Raw genomic sequence first — 14,526 nt, forward strand, 5'->3', positions numbered from 1 at the left:
CCACCCTTGCAGCCATTCCCTGCAATCAGCCCTACCCCAGCTCAGGACAACACTCTCACAAACTTGTAAAGGACCTCTACTGTTCTTCATCTACAGAAGAAAATCTCCTCAACACACCTTATGCCTTCTTAACAACCCTATTAACTTTGGTGGCAGCTTTGAGGGAGCTATGGACAGAGACCCAAAGCTTCCTCCACACTGCCAAGAACCCTGCCCTTGCCCTGAATTCTGCATTCAAATTCGACCTTCCAAAGTGAATCCCTTCACACTTTTCCGGGTTGAACTCCAGCTGCCATGTTCTCCCTGAGTCTGTGCGGGTTTGCTCCAGTTTCCGCCCAAGGATGTGCAGGTTAGGTGGATTGGCCACGCTAAATTGCCCTGTCGTGTGCTGGGTTGGGGACGGGTCTGGGCGGGATGCCCTTCAGAGGGGCTCAATGGGCCAAATAGCCTCATTTTGCACTGCAGGGATTCTATCAGGAAGGTAAGCCCATGTGGTTACCCCTCCCAGAGGCTGTTTTTACATGTCTTTAATTTGGCTTCAAGTTTAATGCAGCCCTCCATCACCCTCATTAACCCCTCTGCCCTTTGCTTTTCCATTTGCATCAATGTAATGATGACAACACCTGTCTCACCCACATTATCCCTGTCCCTGACCAAACTGCAACGTGTTTAAGTGAAACACTCTCTGAAGTAATCCTCTGACAACACCTTTTTGGATCAGTCCCTGAAGGGGCAGAAATGAATTTAGTCCCCTAGCCTCTGGTGACCTCAGAGCCTTCTCCCTCCCCTCTCCCTCTCCATTAGCCTCAAAAGTATCCAGCACCCAAGTGTCACTCTCTCACTTTGCTTTTCGTCCATTGATGTCACTTCCCTCCTCAATCCCTTGGCAGGAAAACGTCTAAATGTTAAGAGAACGGGGGAGGGTGTGATGAGAGGTAGTGCAACACAGACAGCATCCCTTCACTGGCTGCAGGCTCTCAGTAACCACATCATAAGAGATCAACCAATAGGTGGAACTGGCTGCCTAATGGTACTGTCGCTGGGCTAGTAATCCAGAGAACCTGATATTGATCTGGGAATGTGGGTTCGAATCCTGTCATGGCAGATGGGTTTACAACAACTGTCAGTGGTTACATGGTCACTCTTGAGCTAGCTTTAGATTCCTGATTTTACCAAAATCAAATTTGACAATTTGCTGTGATGGGATTTAAATTCATGTCCTCAGAACATTAAATGCTGGAAGATCTGATGCTAACACCAGTTCTGAAGCCTGACCAAGCGATGGTTGGAATCCTGCCACAGCAGGTGGTAGAATTTCAATTCAATAACTATCCGGAATTAAGAATCTAATGTCAACCATGAATCCATTGCCGATTGTCGGAAAACCCAATCTGGTTCACTAATGTTCTTAATGGAAGGAAACTGCCATCCTCACCTGGTCTGGCCTACACGTGACTCCAGTAAAAAGTGAGGTCTGCAGATGCTGGAGATCAGAGCTGAAAATGTGTTGCTGGTTAAAGCACAGCAGGTCAGGCAGCATCCAAGGAACAGGAAATTCGACGTTTCGGGCAAAAGCCCTTCATCAGGAATCTTGTAGAGGGAGGAAGAGAGCTTCTTCAAGGAAGGCATCCTTGCAAGAGGATTCGCAGTAGGTTAAAATCTTCGAGTAAAAAGTGAGGTCTGCAGATGCTGGAGATCAGCGCTGAAAATGTGCTGCTGGTTAAAGCGCAGCAGGTCAGGCAGCATCCAAGGAACAGGAAATTCGACGTTTCGGGCAAAAGCCCTTCATCAGGACTTTTGACTCCAGACCCACAGCAATGTGGTTGACTCTTAATTACCCTCTGGGCAATTAAGGATGGGCAGTAAATGCTGACACAGCCAACGATGCCCTCATCCCATGAATGAATAACGAAAGTCCCATCTGTTCCAGAGGTGGGTAATAGCATCCCTGAACAGGGTGATTAGGAAAATAGGATACAAGTTTTGAAGAAGAGTAACAAGGTCTGAAATGTTAACGCTGTTTCTTTCTCCACAGTTGCTTCCAGGCCTGCTGAGTTTCTCCAGCAATTTCTGTTTCTGTTTGTTTCCCCAGAACATTGGTCAGGGGTTCTGGGGTTGCTAGAATTTCTTCCCCCAGAGGGTTCTGAGTCTTTGGAAGTCCTTGTGTATATGTAGGACTGAGACAGATCGATACCTGCTCAGTCAGGGAATCGAGAGTTCAGGAGAAAACATCAGAAAGTGGATGTGAGGAGTGTTAGGTCAGCCATGATCCTATTGAAAGGTGGAGCAGGATCGAGGGGCCGAAGGGCCTACCCCTGTTCCTGTCGCTTATGGTCTTATGATCTCCCAAATCCCCCCAAACCTTTCCTATTCATGAACTCATCCAAATGTTGTTTAACAGTAACTGCATCTGCCACTTACTGTGGCAGTTCATTCAGATTTTCCCCACAATTTGAAAGTACTTTATTTGGCTGTAACTTATGCTCTGGGACAATCTGTTATGCTCTGGGACACTCTCTGTGGAAAGAAAGTTGTCCCTCGCCGGCAGGTGGGACTAGTTTAGTTTGGGAACATGGTCAGCATGGACTGGATGGACCAACGGGTCTGTTTGTGTGCTGTAGGATCTGATGACTATGGTCCTACACCTCTCTCAAGTGCTCCAGTGGTGTTCTAGGTCTTTCCACTGATTGTCTCAGGATAACTGATGGCACCTGAGTGTTTTTGATGAATGTTTCGGCTTCTCTTTCTCTCCAGCAGCCTGTGGAGTCCTCCTTTGCCCATGGTGAACGGTTTGCCATGTTGAGGTTTTGTCTTGGTTCATTTTGTTGTCTGGGGGGGGATGGGTGGGAAGATGGTGGGGGTTGGGAGTAAGGGCTGCCAGGGTGAGGAGGGGGAGGGGGGAGATGGTGCGGACAATAAAGTGAAAAGGTCTGCTCCCTTCCCAGCCCCTAACACAGCCGTGTCTTTGTGGCAACGAATGGTTCGAATCTCAGAGCCTGACTCCAGTCTGAAAATGTGTTGCTGGAAAAGCGCAGCAGGTCAGGCAGCATCCAAGGAGCAGGAGAATTACCGTTCTGGACACAAGCCCTTCATCAGGAATGACGCCTCCTTCCTGATGAAGGGCTTATGCCCGAAACATCGATTCTCCTGCTCCTCGGATGCTGTCTGACCTGCTGCGCTTTTCCAGTACCACATTCTCGACTCTGATCTCCAGCATTTGCAGTCCTCACTTTCTCCACATTTTAATGAAGGGGTTTTCCTCAGGTCATTCCCCAGGGAGTGGATGAGGTGAGATAGGCAGACCCCACAGCCTGAACGGAAATACGCCGGAATTTAAAAGATGGGCAATGACTCCACTTCCTCCAATTTTCTTTAAGAACCAATCCACATTTTCCCCCCATATCTGTCATGGTAATTTAGGCTCCCCCCTACCTTTTATCTCAGCCCGCCTGGCACACCAGTCTCATTCCTAAAGAAGGGCTTATGCCCGAAACGTCGATTCTCCTGCTCCTCGGATGCTGCCTGACCTGCTGTGTTTTTCCAGCACCACATTTTTCAACTCTGGTCTCCAGCATCTGCAGTCCTCACTTTCTCTCACAAGAAAATTGAGCCCCTCACTGTTTGCCTTCCCCCCCCCCCAACTTCTCTGGGTCTCTGGACAGCCCCCCAACCCCACTCTGTTCCAGGCCACTGGACAGCGGCCCCTGCTCCAGGCCACTGGATGCATCCCCTGCTCCAGGTCGCTGGACAGACACCCCTGCTCCAGGTCGCTGGACCCTCCCATTCCGCTCCAGGCCACTAGCAGAAAAGGAAAACGTCAAAAGACGAAGATAAACACAAGAGAGAGGAGAAAAGAGAAAGAAAAGGAAAGGGAATGGATGGAGTGGATGACCTCTGACCCTATTGCACTGCCATCTTGGATTAGTGAGAGCTTTGTTCTTACTGAAACCTTGAAGCCATTGGGGGAACTCAGTAGGCTAGACATTGGGGTAGACCCTCTGCTCACTTGACCCACCCGATTCTGCTCTCACTGTGGGAACATCATGGCACAGAGCAAACGCCTCTATTGATTATCACTCAACACTACAAATTTACTCATTTCACATCTGACCCGATGGTGTTTCTGATTCTAAATCATTCACCAGACATGAAACAGTGTCAGGCCCAATGCTTCTTCCCTGGGGCTGTCCCATCTGCAAGGACTTAGAGATTGAATGGACCATCCCTTCCAATAACCGCCCTGCACCATCCTACCACACCCTACCCCCATCCTCCCAGCCCCCACCCCCACCCCTCCCAGCCCCCTGACTGTTACACTGACCCTCTCAACCTTTTGATGACTGTAAAGTGAAGAATGCCACTCAGTCCAACGCTCACACCTCCTTCAGGATGTCAGGCCCGCAGATTGATCCAATCATCTCTTACCCAGTCTTGTTGCCAAGGCAGTTCTATTCGTCTTCGCTCCTGCTCCATCTTGGAGTTTCTGCCCACCACTGAACCAGACATTTTTGGAAAGTTCACAAAAGCTCGAATAGAAGAAAAAACAACTTTGGTTCTTAATTCTCCAAGGCCTCCTGTAAGGTAAACAGTCTCTCTTCATATTTTGTTAGGTCCGTAACAAAATTCATGCAGTTGTTCAAAGCAGTAAACTACAGCATTGTAACTCTTCTCCAGCTGAGTTCATGACACATCTCTTCAGCCATTTTGACCTTCCGCTCAATGTCCAACTCCCTCCATGCACAGGATTGATTGGATTGGATTTATTTATTGTCACATGTAAGCTGTAGAAACATACAGTGAAAAGTGTTGTACAGATTAGATTACTTACAGTGTGGAAACAGGCCCTTCAGCCCAATAAGTCCACACCGACCCGCCGAAGCGAAACGCACCCATGCCCCTACATTTACCCCTTACCTAACACTACAGGCAATTTAGCATGGCCAATTCACCTGACCCACACATCTTTGGATTGTGGGAGGAAACCGGAGCACCCGGAGGAAACCCATGCAGACACGGGGAGAACGTGCAAACTCCACACAGTCAGTCGCCTGAGTCGGGAATTGAACCCGGGTCTCAGGCGCTGTGAGGCAGCAGTGCTAACCACTGTGCCACCGTGCCGCCCACTGTCTCCACTCTCTGGCACCATGTTAAAACACAGAAAAATAAACCAAAATATAGGATATAAAAACTGAAAAATGAAGAACTAAAGGAAGTGTCTAACTTTACAGTCCTTCTGGTTAAGTGCTCTGACCTGAGCCTGAGAGCCAGGTACAGATCCCCTTTCACTGCGCTCCTGCTGCTGGAATGATGAGTCCTTGTCTGACCTTGTCTGACCTTGTCTGACCTTGCCAATGTAGATGCCAGGAGAAAGTGAGGACTGCAGATGCTGGAGATCAGAGCTGAAAATGTGTTGCTGGAAAAGCACAGCAGGTCAGGCAGCATCCAAGGAACAGGAGATTCGACGAATGTAGATGCCACCCATGCTGCCGGGTACCACACCGGCTCTAACTCAACTCCGCCACTGCTAGGAGTCTGCCTCGTGCCCACCTCACCAACGCAGCCGCTGCTGATGCCGCTGATTCTTGTACTACACCCCAACTCACTTCTGTCACCACCTCCAGGAATCTGAGATGGATGTAGAAGCTGCAGAGAACCCAAACTTGCCTTTGATATCACAACCACGGGTCTGCGCTACTGGGCCTGCACGAGTCCGTGCTGCTGGGCCTACTCGAATCTGTGCTGCTAGGCCTACTTGCGTCTGTGCTGCTGAGCCTAATCAAGCCTGTGCAGTTGGGCCTACTTGAGTTCGCGCTGCTAGCCCTACTCGAGTCCGTGCAGCTGGGCCAATTCTAGTCCTTCCTGCTGGGCCTACTCAAATCTGTGCTGCTGGGCCTACTTGAGTCCTCACTGCTGGGCCTACTTGAATCCTCACTGCTGGGCATACTCAAGTCTGTGCTGCTGGGTCTACTCGAGTCCAAGCTGTTGGCCTATCCGAGTCTGTGCTGCTGGGCCTATTCAATTCCAAGCTGTTGGGCCCACTCGAGTCCGTGCTGGTGGGCCTACTCGAATCTGTGCTGCTAGGCTTACTGGAGTCTGTGCTGCTGGGCCTACTTGAGTCTGTGGTGCTGGGCCTACTCGAGTCCTCATTGCTGGGCATACTCAAGTCTGTGCTGCTGAGTCTACTTGAGTCCTCGCTGCTAGGCCTACCTGAATCTGCACTACTGGGCTTACTTGCTCCTCGCTGCCAGGCCTACTCGAGTCTTCATTGCTGGGCCTACTCGAGTCTGCGCTGCTGGGACTACACTAATCTTTGTTGCTAGATCTACTTGGATCTCTGCTGCTGGTTTTACTCAATCCTTGCTGCCAGGCTTACTTGAGTCCTTGCTGCTAAGCCTACTCGAAACTGCGCTGCTGGACCTATTTGAGTCTGTGTTGCTGGGCTGACCCAAGTCCACGCTGCTGGGCTACTCAAATCCGTGCTGCTGGACCCACTTGAATCCATGCTGCTGGCCTACTCGCGTCCTCTCTGGTGGGCCTACTCAAGTCAGTGCTGCCAGGCCTGCTTGAGTCCTCTCTGCTGAACCTATTCGAATCTGTGCAGCTGGGCCTACTTGCTTCTCACTGCCAGACCTACCTGAATCTTCACTGCTGGGCCTACTCGAGTCCATGCTGCTGGGTCCACTCAAGACTATGCTGTTGGGCATACCCAAGTCTGCACTGCTGGGCCTACTCAAGACTGTGCTGTTGGGCCTACTCAAGACCACACATCACGTTAGCTCGGATAAAGAGTCATCTAGACTTGAAACATTAGCTTGCTATCTCTCCATGGGTGCTGCCTGACCCACTGTGATCTCCAGCATTTGTTGTTTTCACTGCAGTACAATAGCTACGCAGCTGAGACACTGTTACCTCTGGCGTGTCAGGGCCTAGTTGCTGGTTGCTATGGACAGGCTGGTCCTGGTTGACGGGATACGGACTCAGACCTGCATTTCTGTCAGTTTTGTCACTGGTGCTCAACACCAACGAGAGAGAGATATAGAGATTTTTCAGAACGAACACAGAAACTAGGAGCAGGAATGAACCATTTGGATCTTTGAATGGAAAGGTTCAAGGAAGCTGAGTTCAGGGCCCAAGTCTTGGATTGATTAAAATCCATGGCACTCCAGAGGTTACAATGTAACCTGCAAATAGGAAGCAAAATTGATCCACCAGTAAGGGCTCTGTTTCTGTACAAAGTCGACCTGAACAAAGGCTTCGAGTTAATCTCCCCTCAGATCTACTTGGTCAATACTGGAGGAAATGTGCAAATTCAATGGGATAAAGAAAATCTCATTGAAATGCAAATGTTCTTCTTATCTGGAGTTAATGGTTCAGTCTGAGAGTCAAAACGAAATCTTTCAGCATCCTTTCGAGATCACCATGAATCAGCAGAGATGTCCGCACTGGGATACGTTCATCTGAGATCGGGTCATTTAATCTGGTTAAAAACCCCTCGTGTGTGTGACCAATTGTAAAGATAAAACCTCAGTAATGCCTCGAAGAGATGTTACTAACCCTCCCCACTTCCCCTCAACAACATGCATTTATATAACACCTTCCAAGTGATAAAATATCCCAACAGTCTCAGGAGTGTTGTAAAACAAACTTTGACATCGAGCCACATGGATGCGCAGAGAACGTTGGAGAAACTCGGGGTGTCTGTGGAGAGAGAAAAACAGAGTTAATGTTTCATGTCCAGTGACCCTTCAGAAATTCCCTTCCTCCTAGTTCAAGCACTGACAATTGCTGGGGTACAGCTTACAACAGACATCAGCAACTGAAGATCAGCAAAATCCTCACACCACTCCCGATATCTCCCAACCTGATTTGTGAATTTTCTGCCCACTGGCAAGCTATTTGACTGTGAGGACTTTGCAGCTGTGTTCATTTCTCCAGGAAAGAGACGATCTGAAGTTCCTGACGGAGGCCTTTCAGCTTGAAAAGGGAGGGAATAGGACCAGGGGCACATTTCCAATTGAAGGTCAGACCAAAGCTGAGAGTCACAAATAAATATAAGATGGTGGCGCGTTCCGACTCACTCAGGGAATCTGAGTTGTCATGGTGACATGCGGGTTGTAGTCTGGAGCTGTGGATGGTGACAGTGGAGAGGTCAATGTTCCTTCATGACCAGAGGACTAGTCAGTAGGCCATTCAGCCCACCAAGTCCGCTTCACCATTCAGGAGATCATGGCTGATCTGATAATCATCATCTTCACTTCTCTGCCTTTTTCCCATTACCCATGATTCCCTCATTGATTAATAACTGTCTGCCTCAGCTTGGAATATCATGACTGACCCAGCCTTGATAGCCCTCTGTGGTAAGGAATTCAACAGATTCACTCCTCAAGAAATCCCTCCTCACCTCTGTCTTAAATGGGTGACCTTTTATTCTGAGATGCTGCCCTCTAGTCCTGGATTCTCAGCATCTCCCCTGTCAAACCCTCTCAAGTACCTTTCAATAAGGTCACCTCTCATTCTTCAAAATTCCAGTTAATCCCGGCCCAACCTATTCAACCCCTCTTCATAAGACTGTCCCCCTCCATACCTCCAACAGTTGCATGCACCTTGTCTGAGCAGCCTCCAACGCCTTTAGTTAAGGGGACCACATTGGCACAATAATTCAACCCCTTGAGTGAACTGTAAAACATAGGCAATACCACAAGTTAATGTTCTTAAACCATATACAGGGCAACCTCGATTACCTGAATGACGTGGGCGGGGAGTAGTTTGTTCGGATAACCGAATATTTGGATAATCAAATGCTGGATGACACAGTTTAGCCAAGACCTTGCGATCTTGTTCGGATAATCCGAAATTCAGTTATTCAAATACTGGATAATCGAGGTTCCTCTGTACAAGGACAATCAGGTCCCTTTGAAAGCAAAGCATGTGTGTATTATATCTCAAAAGGTTATTTTCTGAAAGAACTTTGCCTTATTTGCATTTGAATGAATGAATACAATCTGTTTCCATTAACTCCCTAGGGTTCCTGTTCCACAGCGTATCCACCTGCTCACTGAAATATTGACTTTACCTGTTTTTTTGTGGTTCTGTCTCTCTCCTGGACAAGATTCTGTTCCTCTTCAACTGTTTCGGATGATCTGATCCAAGCAATTTCTTTTATTCCTGCATAGTGTGCACACATTTAGTCAGAGACAACATTTATTGCCCATCCTTGAACTGAGAGGGTTGGTAGACCAATTCAGAGCGCAGTTAGGAGTTAACCACATTGCTGTGGGTCTGGAGTCATGTGTAGTCCAGACTGGGTATGGATGGTGGATTTGACACCCTGAAGGACGCTAGGGAAACAGATGGGACTTTAACAATAATCAGCGAGAGTTCACCATGGTCACCATCTGTGATTGCAACTTCATCAGCCACCAAGGTGGGGTTTGAAACTCCTCAAATGCCTCGGCCCCCAAACCTTCTACACTGAGTAGTTCAACATGTGGCTACCCTAAGCTACCAGCAATGTCATTGCCATGACTAAATTCTCCAGCAGCTGCCGTTGACCAGACACTGAACTGCATTCACCACATAAATACAACAGCAGAGGCTAGGAACTCTGCAGCAGGTAACTCACCCCCTGTCTCCCAAAGGTCTTGATGAAGAGCTTATGCTCGAAACGTTGACTCCCCTGCTCCTTGAATGCTGCCTGACTGGCTGTGCTTTTCCAGAGCCACACGCTTTGACTCTGATCTCTAGCATCTGCAGTCCTCACTTTCTCCCTAAGGTCTTTTCCACCATCTATAAGGCACAAGTCAGGAGTGTGATGGAATACTCCCCACTTGCCCTGGATGGGTGCAGCTCCAATAACACTCAGGATGCTTGACACCATCCAGGACTAAGCAGCCCACTTGATTGGCACCACATCCACAATTGCCCACTCCCTCCACCACCGGCGCTCAGTAGCAGCAGGGTGTACCATCTCCTAGATGCACAGCAGAAATTCACTGAGGAATCTTGAACACTGCCTTCCAACCCAACACCATTTCCACCTGGAAGGACAAAAGCAGCCGTTTGTCATCCGGACTTGGAACTGTATACCCATACCTGGAGTGTCACTGGGTCGAAAATCCTGGAATTCCCTCCCTGAGTGCATTGTAGATCTACCTACAGCATGAGGTCTGCAGTGATTGAAGAAGACAGCTCGTTACCACCTTCTCAAGGGTAATGAGGGTTAGGAAATAAGTGTTGGACCAGTCAGTGACACCCATGTTCCACTGATGAATAAACAATAGAGCCCCTTTTGGGGAGTTGCATCAGCAGAGTCCTCCTGCACCTGAGGTAAGGTGAGAGCAGGTCAGCTGAGATGCCTCCTTAGTGGAATAGTCTTCCAGGATTCACTGTCTCGTATTAACACACGAGGATTAACAGAGTGTTCCCTCAGGCAGAATATTCCAGATGCTGTCAGTTGGCCTAGTTTCTTCGGGAGGGTGGAAGAGTGACTGGAAAGTCAATAGACAATAGACAATTGGTGCAGGAGTAGGCCATTCTGCCCTTCGAGCCTGCACCACCATTCAATATGATCATGGCTGATCATTCTTAATCAGTATCCTGTTCCTGCCTTATCTCCATAACCCTTGATTCCACTATCCTTGAGCACTCTATCCAACTCTTTCGAAAATGAATCCAGAGACTGGGCCTCCACTGCCCTCTGGGGCAGGGAATTCCACACAGCCACCACTCTCTGGGTGAAGAAGTTTCTCCTCATCTCTGTCCTAAATGGTCTACTCCATATTTTTAAGCTGTGTCCTCTGGTTCGGCACTCACCCATCAGCGGAAACATGTTTCCTGCTGCCAGAGTGTCCAATCCTTTGATGATCTTACATGTCTCAATCAGATCCCCTCTCAGTCTTCTAAAGTCAAGAGTATACAAGCCCAGTCGCTCCAGTCTTTCAGTGTAAGGTAATCCTGCCATTCCAAGAATTGACCTCGTGAACCTACGCTGCACTCCCTCAATAGCCAGAATGTCTTTCCTCAAAATTGGAGACCAGAACTGCACACAGTACTCTAGGTGTGGTCTCACCAGGGCCCTATACACCTGCAGAAGAACCTCTTTGCTTCTATACTCAATCCCTCTTGTTATGAAGGCCAGCATGCTATTAGCCTTCTTCACTACCTGCTGCACCTGCATGCTTACCTTCATTGACTGGTGTACAAGAACACCCAGATCTCTCTGTACTGCCCCTTTACCTAAATTGATTCCATTTAGGTAGTAATCTGCCTTCCTGCTCTTGCCACCAAAGTGGATAACCATACATTTAACCACATTAAAACTGCATCTGCCATGCATCTGACCACTCACCTAACCTGTCCAGGTCACCCTGTAATCTCCTAACATCCTCATCATATTCACCCTGCCACCCAGCTTAGTGTCATCAGCAAATTTGCTAATGTTATTACTAATATCATCTTCTATATCATTCACATATATTGTAAAAATCTGCAGTCCCAGCACTGATCCCTGCGGTACCCCACTGGTCACTGCCTGCCATTCCGAAATGGAGCCATTTATCACTACTCTTTGTTTCCTATCAGCCAACCAACTTTCAATCCAAGTTAGTACTTAGCCCCCAATACCATGTGCCCTAATTTTGCTCACTATCCTCCTATGTGGGACTTTATCAAGAGCCTTCTGAAAGTTCAGGTACACTACATCTACTGGATCTCCCTCGTCCATCTTCAGAGTTACATCCTCAAAAAATTCCAGAAGATTAGTCAAGCATGATTTCCCCTTCATAAATCCATGCTGACTCTGACCTATCCTGTTCCTACTATCCAGATGTGTTGTAATTTCATCCTTTATAATAGACTCCAGCATCTTTCCCATCACTGGTCTATAATTTCCTGTTTTCTCTCTCCCACCTTTCTTAAAAAGTGGTACAACATTAGCCACCCTCCAATCCGCAGGAACTGATCCCGAATCTATCAAACTCTGGAAAATAATCACCAACACATTCACGATTTCTCGAGCCATCTCCTTCAGTACCCTGGGATGTAGACCATCAGGTCCCGGGGACTTATCAACCTTCAGACCTAACAGTCTCTCCAACACCAATTCCTGGCAAATATAAATTCCCTTAATTTCAGGTCCTTCAGCCACTGTTACCTCTGGGAGATTGCTTGTGTCTTCCCCAGTGAACACAGATCTAAAGTACCAATTCAATTCTTCTGCCATTTCTTTGTTCCCTGTAATATATTCCCCTGTTTCTGTCTTCAAGGGCCCAATTTTAGTCTTCACCATTTTTTTGCCTTTCACATACCTAAAAAAGCTTTTACTATCCTCCTTTATATTTTTGGCCAGTTTACCTTCGTACCTCATTTTTTTCTCTGCGTATTTCCTTCTTAGTAATCCTCTGTTGTTCTTTAAAAGCTTCCCAGTCCTCAGTTTTTTCACTTATCTTTGCTATGTTATACTTTTTCTCTTTTAACTTTATATGTTTCTTAACTTCCCTCATCAGCCACGGCCGCCCATGCCTCCTCCTGGGATCTTTCTTCCTTTTAGGAATGAACTGATCCTGCAACTTCTGCATTATACACAGAAATATCTGCCATTGTTTCTCCACTGTCATCCCTGCTAAGGTATTGCACCATTGAACTTTGGCCAGCTCCTCCCTCATAGCTCCATAGTTCCCTTTATTCAACAGAAGTATTGTCACTTCCAATTGTACCCTCTCCCTCTCACATTGCAGATTGAAGCTTATTGTATTATGGTCACTGCTTCCCAATGGCTCCTTCACTTTGAGGTCTCAGACTAATTCTGGTTTGTTGCACAATACCAGATCCAGAATTGCCTTCTCCCTGGGAGGCTCCAGCACCAGCTGTTCTAAGAATCCATCTCTGAGGCACTCCACAAAGTCTCTTTCTTGAGGTCCAATACCATCCTGATTCTCCCAGTCTACCTGCATGTTAAAATCCCCCATAACAACTGTAGTAACATCTTTGCGACAGGCCAATTTCAGCTCCAGATTTAGCTTACATCCGACATCCAGACTACTGTTTGGGGGCCTGGGGATAACTCCCAAGAGGGTCTTTTTACACTTAGTATTTCTCAGCTCTATCCACACTGACTCTACATCCCCTGATTCTAGGTCCCCCCGCGCAAGGGACTGAATATCATCCCTTACCAACATGGCCACCCCACCCCCTCTGCCCGTCAGTCTGTCCTTACGATAGCACGTGTAGCCTTGAATATTCATTTCCCAGGCCCTGTCCACTCGAAGCCACGTCTCAGTTATCCCCACAATATCGTATCTGCCAATTTCCAAAAGAGCCTCAAGCTCATCCATCTTATTTCTAAGTCCCAGCCTGCCTCCAATAATAGGCCTTAATGAGGCCGGAGTCAGTTATATGCTGCTTGTGGATGGGTGGCCCTGATACCACCTCAATCCCATCCTTCAGGAAAATGGCCTGGGCCTGGGATGGAACCCACACACTGTCACTTGCACCCAAACTCAGGTGCCCCGAGGGATATAAAGGATTCAGATGCCATCTTAGTTAGGATCATTTGAAGAATGATGACAATCTACTGGAAACTTATGAACATAGAAGTAGGCCGTTCAGCTCTTCAAGCTGCTCCGCCATTCAACACAATCATGGCTGATCTCATCTTGATCTCGATGCCACTTTGCTGTTCGTTCTCCATCACCCTTCAACCCGTTACTAATGAAAAATCTAACTCCTACATAAATTTAATTAATTGACCCAACACCTACGTAGTGAATTCCATTCCTTATGCTCCTCGGATGTTGCGTGCCCGAACTGTGCTTTTTCAGCACCACACCCTTTGACTTTGATCTCCAGCATTTGCCGTCCTCGCATTCTCCTCATGAATTCCATAGTTTCACGACACTTTGAGAGCAATAATTTCTTCTCATCTCGGTGCTGAATCTGCTATCCCTTATCCGAAAACAAAGACCTCGCATTCTACGTTGCCGTACATTGGGAATCATCTGTCCTCCATCTACTCTGTCAAGTCCCTCTCACATCCGATCCACCTCAATCCCATCATTCTTTTAAACTCCAGAGACTATTGGCCTACACTGCTCAATTTCTTTTCATAAGACAGACCCCTCACCTCCGGAATTAATCTGGTGAACCTTGGTCTTGTAAATGAAACCCTTAATTTGAGCCCAGACACTTATTGTGCCTGTTAATGTATGATCACTGGGCTGCGATAAATCTCTGTTGGATTCCTCAACACCACGAAATCCATGCCCCGTTTCTTATGCTGAGATAATATAAAAATTGACATGTCGGATAAAATATCCTGCTGGAGGCAAAATCGCATCAATGCTAACTTTCAAGTAATGAGAAATATTGAAATGGAGAGAATTTGCAGGAGAGTTGGAATAATTGAAAAACTCTTTCAAAGATGTCAAGCAGCTGTGGTGGGCTGTATGAGCTTGCTCTGTGTTTAATTCTATAAAGAACAGCTTTTCTGGTTGGCACTCAGAGGCCTACAGAACAGGCATCAAGTGAGAG

The sequence above is a fragment of the Hemiscyllium ocellatum genome, chromosome 10, assembly GCF_020745735.1.
Source record: "Hemiscyllium ocellatum isolate sHemOce1 chromosome 10, sHemOce1.pat.X.cur, whole genome shotgun sequence".
Lineage (NCBI taxonomy): Eukaryota > Metazoa > Chordata > Chondrichthyes > Orectolobiformes > Hemiscylliidae > Hemiscyllium > Hemiscyllium ocellatum.